General features: G+C 46.0%; 1 protein-coding gene across 9 annotated transcripts in view; it reads right to left on the reverse strand.

The window, feature by feature from the left end:
* LOC141111803 (hemicentin-1-like) overlaps positions 1-18,445 on the reverse strand; it is a 368,745-nt gene that overhangs the window by 225,637 nt on the left and 124,663 nt on the right. The window lies entirely within an intron of this gene.

An 18,445-nucleotide genomic window follows, 5' to 3' on the forward strand; every position in this document is an offset into this window, starting at 1 on the left:
TGTAGCAAATTTTTATGTTTTGTGTTTTTTGTTACTTTTCATGCAACAAATTTCCCAGCTGCAGCTTAACTAGGCTGATTAGCATGGCAAATCCCAAAAATGTGTGCTTTTGTCTATGTTACTTCCTGGTTCCTTCATGGTAGCATATGCATGGATTGTGACCAGGAAAGTAATTACAGAGAGGTAAGTATTCAATTTTCCATTTTAGCGCAGTGGGTCTCAAGTACCCCTGACCGGACATGTTTAGGGAATTTATCTTGGCTAAAATAGCTGTCCAAAATACCAAGCCATTGACTGTGATTTAAAGCACCTGTGCAAGATGAAGGAAAACCTGCAAACATGGCCTGTTGGGGGTACTTGAGGACAGGGTTGAGAAGTGCTGATTTAGAGCACTGAGCTAAAATCTAGCTCCAGACAATCCTATTCTAATTGTGGGCATTTGAGGGAAACCAAGTGAGTGTTAGAACCCCTGCTTGTCTTTTTTAGGTTGGGCTTTGTGTACCTTTTCTTAAAATTGGCTTCACTTCCTGTCACATAGCCAAACAGGAAGTGAGGGTAAAACCCTACCAATGCCTTTCATTGGGGACACACAGGTCAAGCTAGTGTCCCCATTAGACAAATTGCACTCTAGCACTTTGTTGTGTACACCCCAAATTCTTAGGTATTTTGGGGTTTATTAAAGGCAAATCCACTCTGCAATACAAGTGTAGTCGCTGAAAATCTGAGGGGAGGCACTAGTGATTTTATCATCCAATCATGTAGAAGCAAAGATGCTGTTTTTTATTTTCCTTGCATGTCCCCCTCAGATCTCCACCAATTGCACTTGTAGTGCAAAGTGGATTTACCTTTAGTAAATCAACCGCAAAGGCTTTCCCTGTTTTTTGTTATCTTGGGTTTACATTGAGGGGGAGTTTACATGCCACAGATTATACATGAAGACCCGTGCTCAATCTGAGGCTTCCATCAATGGAAAGGTCTGGAGGCTGTGGAACTTTGTGTAAGTGGAGCTGGTATAAGTGGGAGTTAAAAACCAGAGTTATAGAGTGAATAAGTCTTGCTTGTTGATTGCTGGGTTTGCTGGGGTGCATTTTTGGGGCTTTTCCTTTCAGTTTTTCATTTGCCTTTTTCTGTCACTTTTTAAATAGCTTTTTTTTCCTTTTTTTCTCTTTCCTTCAGTCTATCAATTAAGGGGGGTGGTTAATTGCTCACAGGTGCCTATTTAACTGGGTGTAGAACTCAGTCTGAGAGTGAATGGAGCCGCTCTTTCAGGGCGCTTTGCAGGCGCTATTTTTAGCACCTGCAAAACGCCTCAGTGTGAAAAAATGATTGCAATGATATCCATTGTACTCTGCGAAAATATATATAATGTTTGAGGGTTCTAATTAATTTTCAAGCCAAAAAATACATATTTTAACTTGTAAATAGAAATAGGCTTGGTCCTTAAGACCCGGTTCACACTTGTGCGATGCCAGACATCCCATGTAATTCGCAGCGCACTGCCGTTCACATTACATGCGATGTCTGAACTGGGGGTGTCATTAAAGTATTGACACTCCCCAGCGACTCGCATATGGCAGTGTGAACTGACATGCGAGTCGGTGCGATGCGGGAACCGGCAGTGGATTCGCAGTGTTCTCGCATCGCACCAGTGTGAACCAGGCCTAATGCAGATTTTGACCATAAATATGTAATGTGTCTAGCCACTAAGGCCCGGTTCACACTGGTGCGATGCAAGTACACTGCGGGTTCCCGCTACAGTTGCCACCTCATCCCTTTAAACCCGAACACCTTTGAATTACACGGGTTCTGGGGCTAATTAAATACAGATAAGGCAAAAAGTGAGTTTAAATACCACCTTAATCGGCCACAAAACCTGTGTAATTAATATGTGTTCGGGTTTAAAGGGATGAGGTGGCAACCATAGTTCCCGCATCGCACCGACTCACATGTCAGTTCACACTACCATATGCAAATCGCTGGGGGGTGTCAATACATTGTTAACGACACCCCCAGTTCAGCTTGCATATCACACTGCAAACTGACAGTTCAGACATGAATCGAATCGCATATGTGTGTTAACACACATGCGATCCGATTCTGGTCCGAACAGAAAAAAGGGTCCTGTGCGTGTTTGCACCGAATGCGGTGCGATATTAGCCATACTATCTGTATATTATCTATATACTATCTATATACTATCTGTATGGCTGATATCGCACCGCACAGACATCGCATGTAATGTGAACGGAAGTGCGCTGCAAATTACATGCGATGTCTGGCATCGCACAAGTGTGAACCGGGCCTTAATGTATGCTGTGTGTGTGTTTTTTTTTTTATATAGATTTATTATATAGACAAACACATGATCACACAGATAATATACATAGGGAGGGGGGACTACCCATAAACACACACATGATCACACAGATAATATACATAGGGGGGAGGGGGGACTACCCATAGACACACACATGATCACACAGATAATATACATAGGGGGGGAGGGGGGACTACCCATAGACACACACATGATCACACAGATAATATACATAGGAGGGAGGGGGGACTACCCATAGACACACACATAATCACACAGATAATATACATAGGGGGGAGGGGGGACTACCCATAGACACACACATGATCACACAGATAATATACATGGGGGGAGGGGGGACTACCCATAGACACACACATGATCACACAGATAATATACATAGGGAGGGGGGACTACCCATAGACACACACATGATCACACAGATAATATACATAGGGGGTGAGGGGGGACTACCCATAGACACACACATGATCACACAGATAATATACATAGGGAGGGGGGGGACTACCCATAGACACACACATGATCACACAGATAATATACATAGGGGGGAGGGGGGACTACCCATAGACACACACATGATCACACAGATAATATACATAGGGAGGGGGGACTACCCATAGACACACACATGATCACACAGATAATATACATAGGGGGGGAGGGAGGACTACCCATAGACACACACATGATCACACAGATAATATACATAGGGGGGGAGGGGGGACTACCCATAGACACACACATGATCACACAGATAATATACATAGGGAGGGGGGACTACCCATAGACACACACATGATCACACAGATAATATACATAGGGGGGGAATACCCATAGACACACACATGATGACACAGATAATATACATGGGGGGAGGGGGGACTACCCATAGACACACACATGATCACACAGATAATATACATAGGGAGGGGGGAGGGGGGACTACCCATAGGCACACACATGATCACACAGATAATATACATAGGGAGGGGGGGGGGACTACCCATAGACACACACATGATCACACAGATAATATACATAGGAGGGGACTACCCATAGACACACACATGATCACACAGATAATATACATAGGGGGAGGGGGGACTACCCATAGACACACACATGATCACACAGATAATATACATGGGGGGAGGAGGGACTACCCATAGACACACACATGATCACACAGATAATATACATAGGGGGGGAGGGGGGACTACCCATAGACACACACATGATCACACAGATAATATACTAAGGGGGGAGGGGGGACTACCCATAGACACACACATGATCACACAGATAATATACATGGGGGGAGGAGGGACTACCCATAGACACACACATGATCACACAGATAATATACATAGGGGGGAGGGGGGACTACCCATAGACACACACATGATCACACAGATAATATACATAGGGGGGGGGGACTACCCATAGACACACACATGATCACACAGATAATATACATGGGGGGAGGGGGGACTACCCATAGACACACACATGATCACACAGATAATATACATAGGAGGGGAGAGGGGGGGACTACCCATAGACACAAAAATGATCACACAGATAATATACATAGGGAGGGGGGGACTACCCATAGACACACACATGATCACACAGATAATATACATAGGGAGGGGGGGACTACCCATAGACACACACATGATCACACAGATAATATACATAGGGAGGGGGGGACTACCCATAGACACACACATGATCACACAGATAATATACATAGGGAGGGGGGACTACCCATAGACACACACATGATCACACAGATAATATACATAGGGAGGGGGGACTACCCATAGACACACACATGATCACACAGATAATATACATGGGGAGGGGGGACTACCCACAGACACACACATGATCACACAGATAATATACATGGGGAGGGGGGACTACCCATAGACACACACATGATCACACAGCTAGTATTAATAGGGTTGAAATAATGACTAATGCCGCGTACACACGAGCGGACATTACGGCGGACTTTGCCCGGCGGACTGGATTTCCTCGGACAATTCGATGTGTGTGGGCTCCAGCGGACTTTGTTTTCTCAAAAGTTGGACGGACTTAGATTTGAAACTTGTTTAAAATTTATCCGTTGAAATCGAGTCCGGTCGAAAAGTCCGCCGTCTGTATGCTAGTTCGACGGACAAAAAGCCACGCTAGGGCAGCTATTGGCTACTGGCTATGAACTTCCTTGTTTTAGTCCGGTCGTACGTCATCACGTACGAATTCGACGGACTTTGGTTGATTGTGTGTAGGCAAGTCCGTTCATTCAGAAAGTCCGTCGGAAAGTACGTCAAAGTCCGCCGGGCAAAGTCCGCCGTAATGTCCGCTCGTGTGTACGCGGCATTAGAGTTCCACTTAAATTGTGTACGTATCAATTGTTCTATTTAAATTGTTTGTGCTCCTTTCTTACCTGTGTACGTATCAATTGTTCTGTTTAAATTGTTTGTGCTTTTCTCTTCTGTGTACGTATCAATCTGTATCTAGATGGAATTTGGAACTGCTGAATAATCATTACATGTTCGCTGATAAGAAACTCTTTGTACCTTAACCTCATTTGGTAATGTCGATAAGATTACTTCTTGTAGAGCTGCCTATAAAAGGCCTTTGAAAGAAGTAAAAGGGGGCAGTTCTCTCTTGCTCCGGACTGTGACACAGACTAATCTGACTCTGTGTCATTGTTCTTATAGAAGCAATAATTTGACAAAGCAATATAAACTTAAAGCAACTTATTTAAGAGTTGCCCCTAACATTTTGGCGCCCGAACAGGGACCCACCGATGATACTACAAGAGGTGGCTGAACTACGCTGACGGAACGAAAGGACAGGCATTCCGGGAACCACAGATCAAAAACCTGGCCAGGTAAGAAAAAGCTTTATTTTTCTTATATTCTGTGTTCCCCTGATTTGTGCCTATCCGTTCTGTCAGTTACGGTTCTCCTGGTTTTAAAACACCAGCCTCTGTAGTGGTGAGTCTAGAATTACTGCAGATTTTTGTTTATATTGCTGGAATTATTTGTTTATTTGTTGTCTGTCTTGTCTGTCTTGTTGAGAAAGTGAATGAGCCTTGTCAAGGATGGTATGAGTTAGAAGGGGATTGCCGAACTAAGCAACGGAATGCGCCCTTACCTCGCAAGAGGACTTTGGGGGTCTGACGCTTATGCTTAACCTCACATCTAACTCATAAACCATAGACGGGTTGAGATTATAAGCCCTGTTTGCTCCATAAAGCAGGGATAAGAGTGCATGAGAGGGATCCCAGATACGGGGAGGGAATAAGGTCTCCATAAAGTCCGGAGATCTAGTCGGATACCTGGCCACTTAAAGGAATGCTTGTATATGTTGTAGCCGCATTCTGGTTTGTTATTGGGCTAGCATATAAAGTAATTATTTGTTAGTTGGGCTAGCATATAAAGTAATTTGATTTCAGAAATCTCATTCCGGAGAGGTTTTTTAGTATTCTAGCACCCTAGGAGGAAGGCAACGAGGAACTAGTGTAACTTAGCTAAGTGTTTTATATTGTACACTAAGTGTCCCACATGCTACCTAGGCAGGACTGTTAGAATGGGCCAGAGGAACACAAAACCCTGTCAGGGAGTTGTGGCGCACTATACGGTGCCACAGATAATTAAGAACATTTATGGGAAAACTGAAGCACAGGACTTAAAGGATGTCTTCGTAAATTTAAGGTGAAAGGAGCAGCGGGCTTAGACCTGGATGTATGGAGTGAAATAAAAAGAGACAGACAAGGAGAGGTGTTAGAGAAGCAATGGATGCGTCAGGTTCAATGCTTAATTAAGGTCTCAAATAGAGCGAAAGAAGAGGGGTGGAAATATAATCCAGATTGTGATGGTTGGGATATGAAAGATAGAAGAACAAAAAATGTTGAGGCTCCCAGCTCAGCCATCCCACCCCCATACACTGACGTAGAACGCAAACCACACAAGATATATCCTGTACTTAAGGGTAGAGAATGGGTTTTTCAGGTTTGTGGAGTACAAGAATTTCATTCAGAAACTGTAGCCCCCGTACGCACTGATACATGCATTATAGTAAAGCCAGCTGCTTTCTGTAGATTTGTGACACAGTTAATGAATACACATGAAGCAACCTGGCAGGATGGGGAGGATTTATGCAGACATAAAATGACTCTGACCCTGTTTAACCAGTTTATGACCGACCTGCAGACTGAGCTGAGGGGGATGGCAATTTAGAGACAGGACACGTCAGACACATAGACTCAAGGGCCCCTTTTATTGCTAGATTAGAAGCTTTCTGTCAGGCAAAACAACAAGAGAGGGGGTCAATATCACCCATGAAACAAATGCCAGGACAGACTGTATCAGACTTTTACTTATCTATAGAAATTATGATGGCAGATGAGGGAATGGATTTAGAGCTGCCAGTCACGATCCAAGCCTTCAATAGACAGTTTATGGAAGGATTAATTCCACAGATAAGTGAAAGACTAAAAGCCTGCACACCACCCTTAATTTGTTGCGATTTTTTTGGCAGAAAAAGGTTGCAAGGTTAATAAGAAAAAGTTGCAAGTGTGTCAGGAAAAAGTTATCTTTTTGGGACATTGTATATCACAAGGTACAAGACATCTCACTGAAGAGAGGGTTCAAGTGATAAAAGGGAATGTTACCCCCACGGAATTTCAAACAATTGCGTATGTTTTTAGGTATCGTGTCATATTGTAGACAGTGGATACCACATGCTAGCGCTTTGATGCAGCCATTATACGATTGTTTGAAAATTGTACCGTATATGCTTACAGAAGTAGCTTATGAATCGTTTATCACTTTGAAAAAGTTGTTGATTTCTGCCCCGGCTATTGGTATACCAGATTACACCAAGATATTTAATCTGTACATTGCTGAGATCGCTGGACACGCCACAGGTGTTCTGACACAGGCACATGTAAAACAAAGACCAGTCGCTTACTTTTCAGCAGCATTAGATCCAGTATCTAGAGGTTCACCGTCTTGTGTACGGGCGGTAGCTGCAGTGTCAATTATCATAGATAAGTCATCAGAGATTGTTCTAGACAATCCAGTCGTAGTGCATACCACACATGACATACATGCAATCTTGTCTCAGGTACAGCCCAAACACATTTCAATGGCTAGGCAATTAAGGTTACAGTGTACTTTACTCTTACCTCCAAATGTTACTTTTCAGCGCTGTACAACCTTAAATTTGGCCACCTTTTTGCCTCTTCAGTCACCAGATTTGGCAAGGGGGAATGATAGTACTAATAGTACTAGTGAGAAAAGAAATGAGGACACTGACACTCTTTTGTTTAAAGAAGTAGATGAACACGATTGTTTTCAGCTCATGGAACAGGAGACAATGGGATTCCCACACGTTACAGATACACCAATTTTAAACGCTGAGTACACCTTGTATATAGATGGCAGCAGGTTTGCTGATGACAAAGGTAAATATCACACAGGGTATGCTGTAGTGACTGATACCCGGGTGATTGAAGCACAGCCCTTACCAGCCCACATGTCAGCACAAGAAGCAGAATTAAAAGCTTTAGAACAAGCCCTAGAATACTTAAAAGGACGAGAAGGGAATATTTACACTGACTCCGCTTACACTTATGGTGTAGCGCATGATTATGGCCACATATGGAGGGCTAGAGGTTATCTGACAGCAGCAGGTACACCTGTAAAACATGGAGAAGGGATTAAGAGAGTCCTGAACAATCTTCAAAAGGTTAAACGAGTGGCCATTATGAAGATGGCGGCACACACGAGCGCAAAAACAATTGAGGCAAAAGGAAATGCATTTGCAGATTTGACTGCAAAACAGGCAGCTCTAGGGGAAGGAAGCCCTGAGACCTTAGCAGCGGTAGAGGTGAGTATCCCAGAACCAACATGGCAGCAGCTGAGTAAATTACAGGAGCAAGCAGGGGAGAGCGAGAAAGATAAGTGGGCCAGGATGGGAGCAGCACCAGACCTTGACAATGTATGGAGGGAAGGAGGCAATGTATGCCTACCTGCCTCTCTGTACCCAGCAATGGCAGCGGCAGTTCACCTACCCACACATGTCAGTTCCAATTCCATGTACAGGATTGTGAACCAAGGATGGCTCGCCCCTGGATTCAGTAGCACTGCAAGAAACTACTGTGCAGCCTGCCAAATCTGTCTCCTGAATAACCCAGGACAGAGAGTAAAAACCTCACGAAAACAGCAGGTCCGGGCCCAATACCCCTTCCAGAGACTGCAAATTGACTACATACAAATGCCTAAGAGTGGCCCCTTTGAATTTGTCCTCGTGTGTATCGATTTATTCTCAGGTTGGCCCGAAAGTTATCCAGTAAAATCGGCTACAGCTAAAGCCACAGCTAAGAAACTGATCACTGAGTTAATACCTAGGTTTGGTCTTCCTGAAACCATAGAATCAGATAGGGGGACACACTTTACAGGAGAAATCATGCAGAATGTGATGACTATGTTAGGGGTTCAACAAAGTTTTCACACCCCTTACCACCCACAGAGTTCAGGATCAGTGGAGAGAGTAAATGGGACAATAAAGTTAAAAATACAAAAAGCCATGCAAGAGTTAAACAAGCCTTGGCCAGAATGCCTGCCTTTGGCTTTGTTCTCTATAAGGTACACTCCAACAGGAAAAACAGGATTATCCCCATACGAAATACTTTTTGGGAATGCACCTAGATTAGGTTTATACTTTCCACAGAGTATGCAATTGCAATGTGATAGTTTGACTGCATATGTGATACAATTACAACAACGTCTAACTAAGATCCACAAAAGTGTGTATTCTTCTCTTCCAGACCCTAATTCAATAACAGGTACACATACGCTGCTACCAGGGGATTATGTATATGTAAAGAAACACACCAGAAAGACATTGGAACCCAGGTTTGAAGGTCCTTACCAAGTACTCTTGACCACAGCCACCTCAGTAAAGCTGGAAGGAAAACCTACCTGGATACACGCATCACATTGCAAGAAACAACCCGAGAAAACAACATGATGAAATATCTACTTACATATTTTTTTGTTGAAGATTGTTGTTTTACAAATATATGCATGGACTCCTGGTATTAATGTACCTGAAGTAGAGGAAACAACAACTTTCGAATGGGCTATAGATGATCCTAAAGTAGCAAATGATTCAGGATATGAGATGAATAAGGATTATAATGTAGGTAATTAACACTAGAACATACCCTACAGAATAACCTTGTATCCGCAATTATTGACAAAGGTAGACTAGTACATCTTTCCTCACAGATACAACAGGATACTGCACCACATTGGTGGGATATATTTAGTGGAATGTCTTCTACAGCAACCAATACCTTTCACTGGTTGTTAAGTCCAATGGTAATTATTATTCTAATATTAATATCACTTACAATCACAAATATATGTGTATACAGGAAAATAAATAGGAAAATTAGGAGATGTTTGGTACCTGGTAGATGAGCCCGACTGGTAGAAGGAGACCTCTCTTAAGCGCTGGTTCAGGAGCCACTGGTGTGGGAACAGTGGTCTCCCGAGCACAGTGGGTAGGAGTGTCTGATGCGATTCCTGGCGACGACCAACACAGGAGCTGAGGAGACTTCTCCGGAATGACTGTATAGCGGATGCAGGCCAGCAGAAGCGGATCCGTTAGCAGACAGGTGGATGGTATAGCAGCAGCAGAACCTGGATCCTTGAAGAGCAGGTGGTGAACAGGGTCACAGGGCACAAGCAAAGCAGCGTCAGACAGTCCGGGTTGGCAGGAGATCAGGCAGGTATAAGGCAGAAGGAATAATCACAGAATGGTCAGGCAGGCAGGTATTCGGTAACAGGTAGCAGGATATCAACAAGGTCAGGCAAGCCGGGTCGGATTGGAGATAGCAGAGTAGTCAGACGGAGCCGGGTCAATAGTAAGGATAACAACAAGCAGGATACAGGAATTCAGGTGCAGAGCTGAAGACGAACAGCACCTAATGGGAGTAACTGACACCCTTTTAAAGGGGCTTTGGCGCCAAACAGCGCTAGCGCGAACGGGCGCGCGCACGGGCGCGCGCGCGCACCCGCGAATGCGCGAACGTGCGAACGCGCGCACGCGGGAGCGCGCCAGCGCCCCCCAGTGGGGAATTCAGCCCAGCAATTCTAGAAATGCTCCTTGTGCACCTACGTGCACGCAAGTTAGCCAGATTGCCACCGACATGTCCCTGACATTGCCCCCTCCCAACGGGCAGCCTCCGGATGCCCAGATAACTTTTCTTCTCAGGATGGGCAGCAAAATAAGCATGGATTAAACGTTTAGCGTGAATATTGCTATTAGGTTCCCAAGAATTATTCTCCGGACCGTACCCCTTCCATTTGATCAAAAACTGTACCTGTCCCAACCTCTTTCTACAATCGAGGATGGCCTCCACCTCGTATTCCTCGTTTCCGTCCACCAAGACAGGTTCGGGGACCCTGGTGCCCCTATTAGGGAAGGGATCGGTTACAGCAGGCTTCAATAGTGAGACATGGAAGACAGGATGGATTTTAAGTGAGTCAGGTAAACATAGTTCAAAAGATACCTCATTAATCTTCTTTTTCACCGGAAAAGGCCCAATAAACTTAGGAGCAAGCTTTTTGGAAGGACAAGCTAGTTTAATATTACTGGTAGACAGCCATACCTTATCACCAATCTGCAGATTTAGATCTCCTCTTCTTTTTTGATCGAAGATCCTTTTACTGTCTGCTTGTGCCTTGGATACCGCTTCCTGTAGCATCCGGTTGTTGCGACTGAGGAACTGTACTGTGTCCTGGACTGCTGGAACTGGAGATTCTGGAAAACAATCTGGCAAGAAAGATACGTGAAAACCATAATTGGCAAAAAACGGGGACTGACCCGTGGCAGAATGGCTAGCGTTATTATAATCAAACTCCGCTAAAGGCAGTAGGGACACCCAATCGTCTTGCACAAATGAGGTAAAACACCTAATATATTGCTCTAGCGTTTGATTTGTCCGTTCAGTTTGCCCATTAGTTTGGGGGTGATACGCTGAAGACAGGGCTAATTCAATTTTCAGTATTCCACATAGAGCTTTCCAGAAACGTGAGGTAAATTGTACCCCCCTATCAGATACTATATTTGCAGGGACTCCGTGCAGCCTGACGATCTCTTTTATGAACACACGGGCCGTTTCTACAGCAGAGGGTGTCCCCTTTAAGGGCAAGAAGTGGGCCATTTTAGACAGACGATCGACGACCACAAAGATCGCCGAACATCCTTCTGAGCATGGTAATTCTACAATAAAGTCCATGGCTATCATCCTCCAGGGCCTATCTGGTACGGGCAACGGCCTCAACAGTCCCCAAGCTCGGTTCCTGGAGGTTTTATTTTGAATGCAGACAGAACAAGAGCTGACGTACTTCCTGCAAAATTCCTTCATGTTGGGCCACCAGAACGTGCGTTGCACGAGTTCAAGGGTCTTACGAACCCCAAAATGTCCTGCAAGTGGGTGATCATGCAACAAGGTCAGCACTTTGACTCGGACATCTTCTGGCACGAATATCTGACTTCCTTTCCATAGCAACCCGTCTCGGGAAGTTAAAGCGAGTCCCTGAAGATTTGAGGGTTCTGGTGATGCTTCTCTGATCAAGGACAGGATGTCCGTCTGGAGGAGTAAAAAACTGTTTGCTGGCAAGATGGTGTCAGGTACAGAAGGTTCCTTGGGGTGATCAAACATGCGCGAGAGCGCGTCTGGTTTTACGTTCTTGGTTCCTGGCCGGTAAGTGATATGAAAGCAGAAACGTGTGAAAAATAGGGCCCATCGGGCTTGACGAGGTTTCAGTCTCTTAGCAGATCTTAAATACTCGAGGTTCTTGTGATCGGTATATATTAAAACCGGATGGACTGCACCCTCTAGCAGATACCTCCACTCTTCTAGTGCCGCCTTGATGGCCAGTAATTCCCGGTCACCCACATCGTAATTTCGCTCAGCCGGCGAGAGTTTCCTGGAGAAAAACCCCACAGGATGCATGAGATCCTTGTTACCTTGTCGCTGAGAGATGACTGCACCCACGGCCACTTCAGAAGCATCCACCTCTAGAATAAAAGGTAGGGACGGGTCAGGATGGCTGAGAATTGGGGCTGAAGTGAAAAGCCTTTTCAATTCTTCAAAGGCCTCCTGAGCCTCTGAGCTCCAATGAAAGCGGCAGTTCTGCTTGGTTAGTTGCGTGATGGGTGAAATGATGGCAGAGAATCCTTTAATAAACTTTCTATAGAAATTTGCGAATCCGATGAAACGCTGCACGCCCTTCTTGTCCAGAGGAGCTGGCCAATCTAGTACAGCGGACACTTTTTGAGGATCCATCTTAATGCCGGTAGGGGAGATCACTAGCCCCAAAAACTGAATGTCACTTTGTTCGAATTCGCATTTTTCTGCTTTGGCGTACAGTCCATGTAAGCGAAGACGGCCCAAGACCTTGCGAACATGTTCCCGATGTTGTTCAAGGGAATTAGAAAAAATTAAGATGTCATCCAAGTAAACTATCACAAAGATGTCCAGGAAATCTCTGAATACATCATTGACCAGATGCTGAAAAGTTGCTGGGGCATTGCACAGGCCAAAGGGCATGACCAAGTACTCATAATGCCCGAAACGGGTCCAGAAAGCCGTTTTCCATTCATCCCCGGCCCGAATGCGAACCAGGTTGTAGGCCCCTCTTAGATCCAGTTTAGTGAAAATAATGGCAGATCTCAATTTCTGAAATAGTTCAGGTATCAGGGGCAGCGGGTAGCGGTTCTTAACTGTGATCTTATTTAAGTCCCGATAGTCCACACATGGACGAAGAGTTTGATCTTTTTTAGAAACAAAGAATATTCCGGCCCCAGCTGGGGAGGTAGAGGGTCGAATAAAGCCCTTTTCGAGGTTTTCATTAACATATAGTTTAAGTGCCTCTTGTTCCTTTTCAGATAGTGGAAAGATGCGCCCGAAAGGAATCTCGGCCCCAGGGAGCAGCTCAATTGGGCAATCATACGGGCGGTGGGGTGGTAGGGAATCCGCTCCCTTCTTGCTGAAGACATCCGCAAATTCATGGTAAACCTCTGGTATGGCTTGGAGATGGTCTGGATCCGTATCCATGCAGAGTAAGGTGGCAGCTGGTTTGGGAATTTCGGGAAAACAATGTTTCTGACAATAGGGTGACAAAAACTTGATTTCACCGGTAGTCCAATTAACGTGAGGATTATGGGCCTGGAGCCAGGGCATGCCCAAAATGATCGGGAACAGAGGAGAGGAGATGACGTCCAGGATCAGGATTTCTTTATGCTGAGATGAACAGGTGGCAGACAATGGGAGGGTCTCCTGAGAAACTTGTCCTGATTTTATGTGGGACCCATCGGCCAAGAAAACTGAAAGTTTGTGTGTTTTGTTTTTTAGAGGAAGATTTTGTTGAGCAGCAAAGGCAGAGTCAATAAAGCAGCTGCAAGCCCCAGAATCAATGATGGCGTTGATCCGGATTGTTCTTCCCTGGAGCTGCAACGAGAGAGGGAGAGCAAGTTGAGTGGCATTGGCGGTTAATGCGGAAAGACTGGCTGAAGTATAGGAAACACACTTACGGAACTTGACCGGACAGTTGTTTACATAGTGGCCTGACCCACCGCAGTAGAGGCAGAGGTTTAGCTGGCGTCTGCGTGCCCGCTCTTCTGGGGATAAAGTAGAACGCAGTAGTCCCAACTGCATTGGTTCAGGGACATCAAGTGCTGACGTGGCCGGGTTAGAGCTGGTTGACGGTAGATATCGGGAAGCAGGCATTGGAACCTTTGCAGTCATCCACATGGGGCGTGTTTGCTGGGAGGATCGTTCAGACCGACGTTCACGAAGGCGTCGGTCGATCTGGATTGTTAAAGCAATAAGTTCTTCAAGGGTATTTGGCATTCCTACCCGTGCAAGCTCATCCTTGAGATTCTCTGATAGCCCCATGCGAAACTGATGGCGTAACGCTGCATTGTTCCATTGTGTGTCCGCGCTCCAGCGTCGAAAGTCCATGACATAGTCCTCGGCTGGTCTACGGCCTTGCTGGAGCGCGAACAAAGCTGACTCAGCAGTGGCGGTCCGCTGAGGATCTTCATACAGCTGAGCCATGGCCTCAAAGAAAGAGGGCAAAGTCTGGACCTGTATCGAGTTAGATTCCAGCAGGCGGTGAGCCCAGGTCTGCGGCTCTCCTTGCAGTAGGGATATCACAAATCCTACTTTAGTAGCCTCCAAAGAAAAAGTCCGTGGCTGTAGAGCAAAGTATAACTGGCAGGCACTGCGGAAGGCCACGAATTTTGTGCGATCCCCGGAGAACCTCTCAGGGACGGGAACCCTGGGTTCGGGTGGCAGCATGACCACAGAGGGAGGTGCAGCAGCTTGTACTGGGGCTGCTGCTGAGGCAGGGGATGCGCCTCCTGGCCCACTAAGGTTCAGGACTTGACCTTCCAGTCTATTATAACTATCTTGCAGAATCTTTACGGCTTGTGTGAGTGCCGCTAAGTGCGTGCAGATCTCCTGGATAGGAGAGACCTCTCCTGCGGGCTCAGACATGGCTGTTCGTACTGTTAGGTACCTGGTAGATGAGCCCGACTGGTAGAAGGAGACCTCTCTTAAGCACTAGTTCAGGAGCCACTGGTGTGGGAACAGTGGTCTCCCGAGCACAGTGGGTAGGAGTGTCTGATGCGATTCCTGGCGACGACCAACACAGGAGCTGAGGAGGCTTCTCCGGAATGACTGTATAGCGGATGCAGGCCAGCAGAAGCAGATCCGTTAGCAGACAGGTGGATGGTATAGCAGCAGCAGAACCTGGATCTTGGAAGAGCAGGTGGTGAACAGGGTCACAGGGCACAAGCAAAGCAGCATCAGACAGTCCGGGTTGGCAGGAGATCAGGCAGGTATAAGGCAGAAGGAATAATCACAGAATGATCAGGCAGGCAGGTATTCGGTAACAGGTAGCAGGATATCAACAAGGTCAGGCAAGCCGGGTCGGATTGGAGATAGCAGAGTAGTCAGACGGAGCTGGGTCAATAGTAAGGATAACAACAAGCAGGATACAGGAATTCAGGTGCAGAGCTGAAGACGAACAGCACCTAATGGGAGTAACTGACACCCTTTTAAAGAGGCTTTGGCGCCAAACAGCGCTAGCGCGAACGGGCGCGCGCACGGGCACGCTCGCGCACCCGCGAATGCGCGAACGTGCGAACGCGCGCACGCGGGAGCGCGCCAGCGCCCCCCAGTGGGGAATTCAGCCCAGCAATTCTAGAAATGCTCCTTGTGCACCTACGTGCACGCAAGTTAGCCAGATTGCCACCGACATGTCCCTGACAGGAGAATAGACAGGGCATACCGATAAATGTGTATTGACATCACCCTACTCCTATAAAACTCCTCTTCTTGAATTTTAAGATGTTGGTAATACCTAGGGGGATGGGTTCTACCCCTCTGACAACTCGCGGTCAGGGAAAGGACTCTGGGGAAAAACTGACTAGAACTTATTCATGAGGACCCAGGGGGAGGGAGAGGATGATGTCAAAGGGGGAAATTGATAGGGTTGAAATAATGACTTAGAGTTCCACTTAAATTGTGTACGTATCAATTGTTCTATTTAAATTGTTTGTGCTCCTTTCTTACCTGTGTACGTATCAATTGTTCTATTTAAATTGTTTGTGCTTTTCTCTTCTGTGTACGTATCAATCTGTATCTAGATGGAATTTGGAACTGCTGAATAATCATTACATGTTCGCTGATAAGAAACTCTTTGTACCTTAACCTCATTTGGTAATGCCGATAAGATTACTGCTTGTAGAGCTGCCTATAAAAGGCCTTTGAAAGAAGTAAAAGGGTGCAGTTCTCTCTTGCTCCGGACTGTGACACAGACTAATCTGACTCCGTGTCATTATTCTTATAGAAGCAATAATTTGACAAAGCAATATAAACTTAAAGCAACTTATTTAAGAGTTGCCCCTAACAGTATACATAGGGAGGGGGGACTACCCATAGACACACACATGATCACACAGATAGTATACATAGGAGGGGGAGGGGGGACTACCCATAGACACACACATGATCACACAGATAATATACATAGGGGGGAGGGGGGACTACCCATAGACACACACATGATCACACAGATATTATACATGGGGAAGGGGGAGGGGGACTACCCATAGACACACACATGATCACACAGATAATATACATAGGGAGGGGGAGGGGGGACTACCCATAGACACACACATGATCACACAGATAATATACATGGGGAGGGGGGAGGGGGGACTACCCATAGACACACACATGATCACACAGATAATCTACATAAGGGGGGAGGGAGGACTACAAATAGACACACACATGATCACACAGATAATATACATAGGAGGGGGAGGGAGGACTACAAATAGACACACACATGATCACACAGATAATATACATGGGGGGAGGGGGGAGTACCCATAGACACACACATGATCACACAGATAATATACATAGGGGGGAGGGGGGACTACCCATAGAAACACACATGATCACACAGATAATATACATAGGAGGGGGAGGGGGACTACCCATAGACACACACATGATCACACAGATAATATACATAGGGGGGAGGGAGGACTACCCATAGACACACACATGATCACACAGATAATATACATAGGAGGGGGAGGGGGGACTACCCATAGACACACACATGATCACACAGATAATATACATAGGGGGGAGGGGGGACTACCCATAGACACACACATGATCACACAGATAATATACATAGGGGGGGAGTGAGGACTACCCATAGACACACACATGATCACACAGATAATATACATGGGGAGGGGGGACTACCCATAGACACACACATGATCACACAGATAATATAAATGGGGAGGGGGGAGGGGGAACTACCCATAGACACACACATGATCACACAGATAATATACATAGGGGGGGAGGGAGGACTACCCATAGACACACACATGATCACACAGATAATATACATGGGGGGAGGGGGGAGTACCCATAGACACACACATGATCACACAGATAATATACATAGGGGGGAGGGGGGACTACCCATAGAAACACACATGATCACACAGATAATATACATAGGAGGGGGAGGGGGGACTACCCATAGACACACACATGATCACACAGATAATATACATAGGGGGAGGGGGGACTACCCATAGAAACACACATGATCACACAGATAATATACATAGGAGGGGGAGGGGGGACTACCCATAGACACACACATGATCACACAGATAATATACATAGGGGGGAGGGGGGACTACCCATAGACACACACATGATCACACAGATAATATACATAGGGGGGAGGGGGGACTACCCATAGACACACACATGATCACACAGATAATATACATGAGGGAAGGGAGGACTACCCATAGACACACACATGATCACACAGATAATATACATAGGGGGGGGAGGGAGGACTACCCATAGACACACACATGATCACACAGATAATATACATGGGGAGGAGGGAGGGGGGACTACCCATAGACACACACATGATCACACAGATAATATACATAGGGGGGAGGGAGGACTACCCATAGACACACACATAATCACACAGATAATATACATGGGGGGAGGGGGGACTACCCATAGACACACACATGATCACACAGATAATATACATGGGGAGGGGGGAGGGTGGACTACCCATAGACACACACATGATCACACAGATAATATACATAGGGAGGGGGAGGGGGGACTACCCATAGACACACACATGATCACACAGATAATATACATAGGGGGGAGGGGGGACTACCCATAGACACACACATGATCACACAGATAATATACATAGGAGGGGGGAGGGGGGACTACCCATAGACACACACATGATCACACAGATAATATACATAGGAAGGGGGAGGGGGGACTACCCATAGACACACACATGATCACACAGATAATATACATGGGGAGGGGGGAGGGGGGACTACCCATAGACACACACATGATCACACAGATAATATACATAGGAGGGGGAGGGGGGACTACCC

This window comes from Aquarana catesbeiana, linkage group LG11 (assembly GCF_042186555.1).
Source record: "Aquarana catesbeiana isolate 2022-GZ linkage group LG11, ASM4218655v1, whole genome shotgun sequence".
In the NCBI taxonomy this organism is placed as follows: domain Eukaryota; kingdom Metazoa; phylum Chordata; class Amphibia; order Anura; family Ranidae; genus Aquarana; species Aquarana catesbeiana.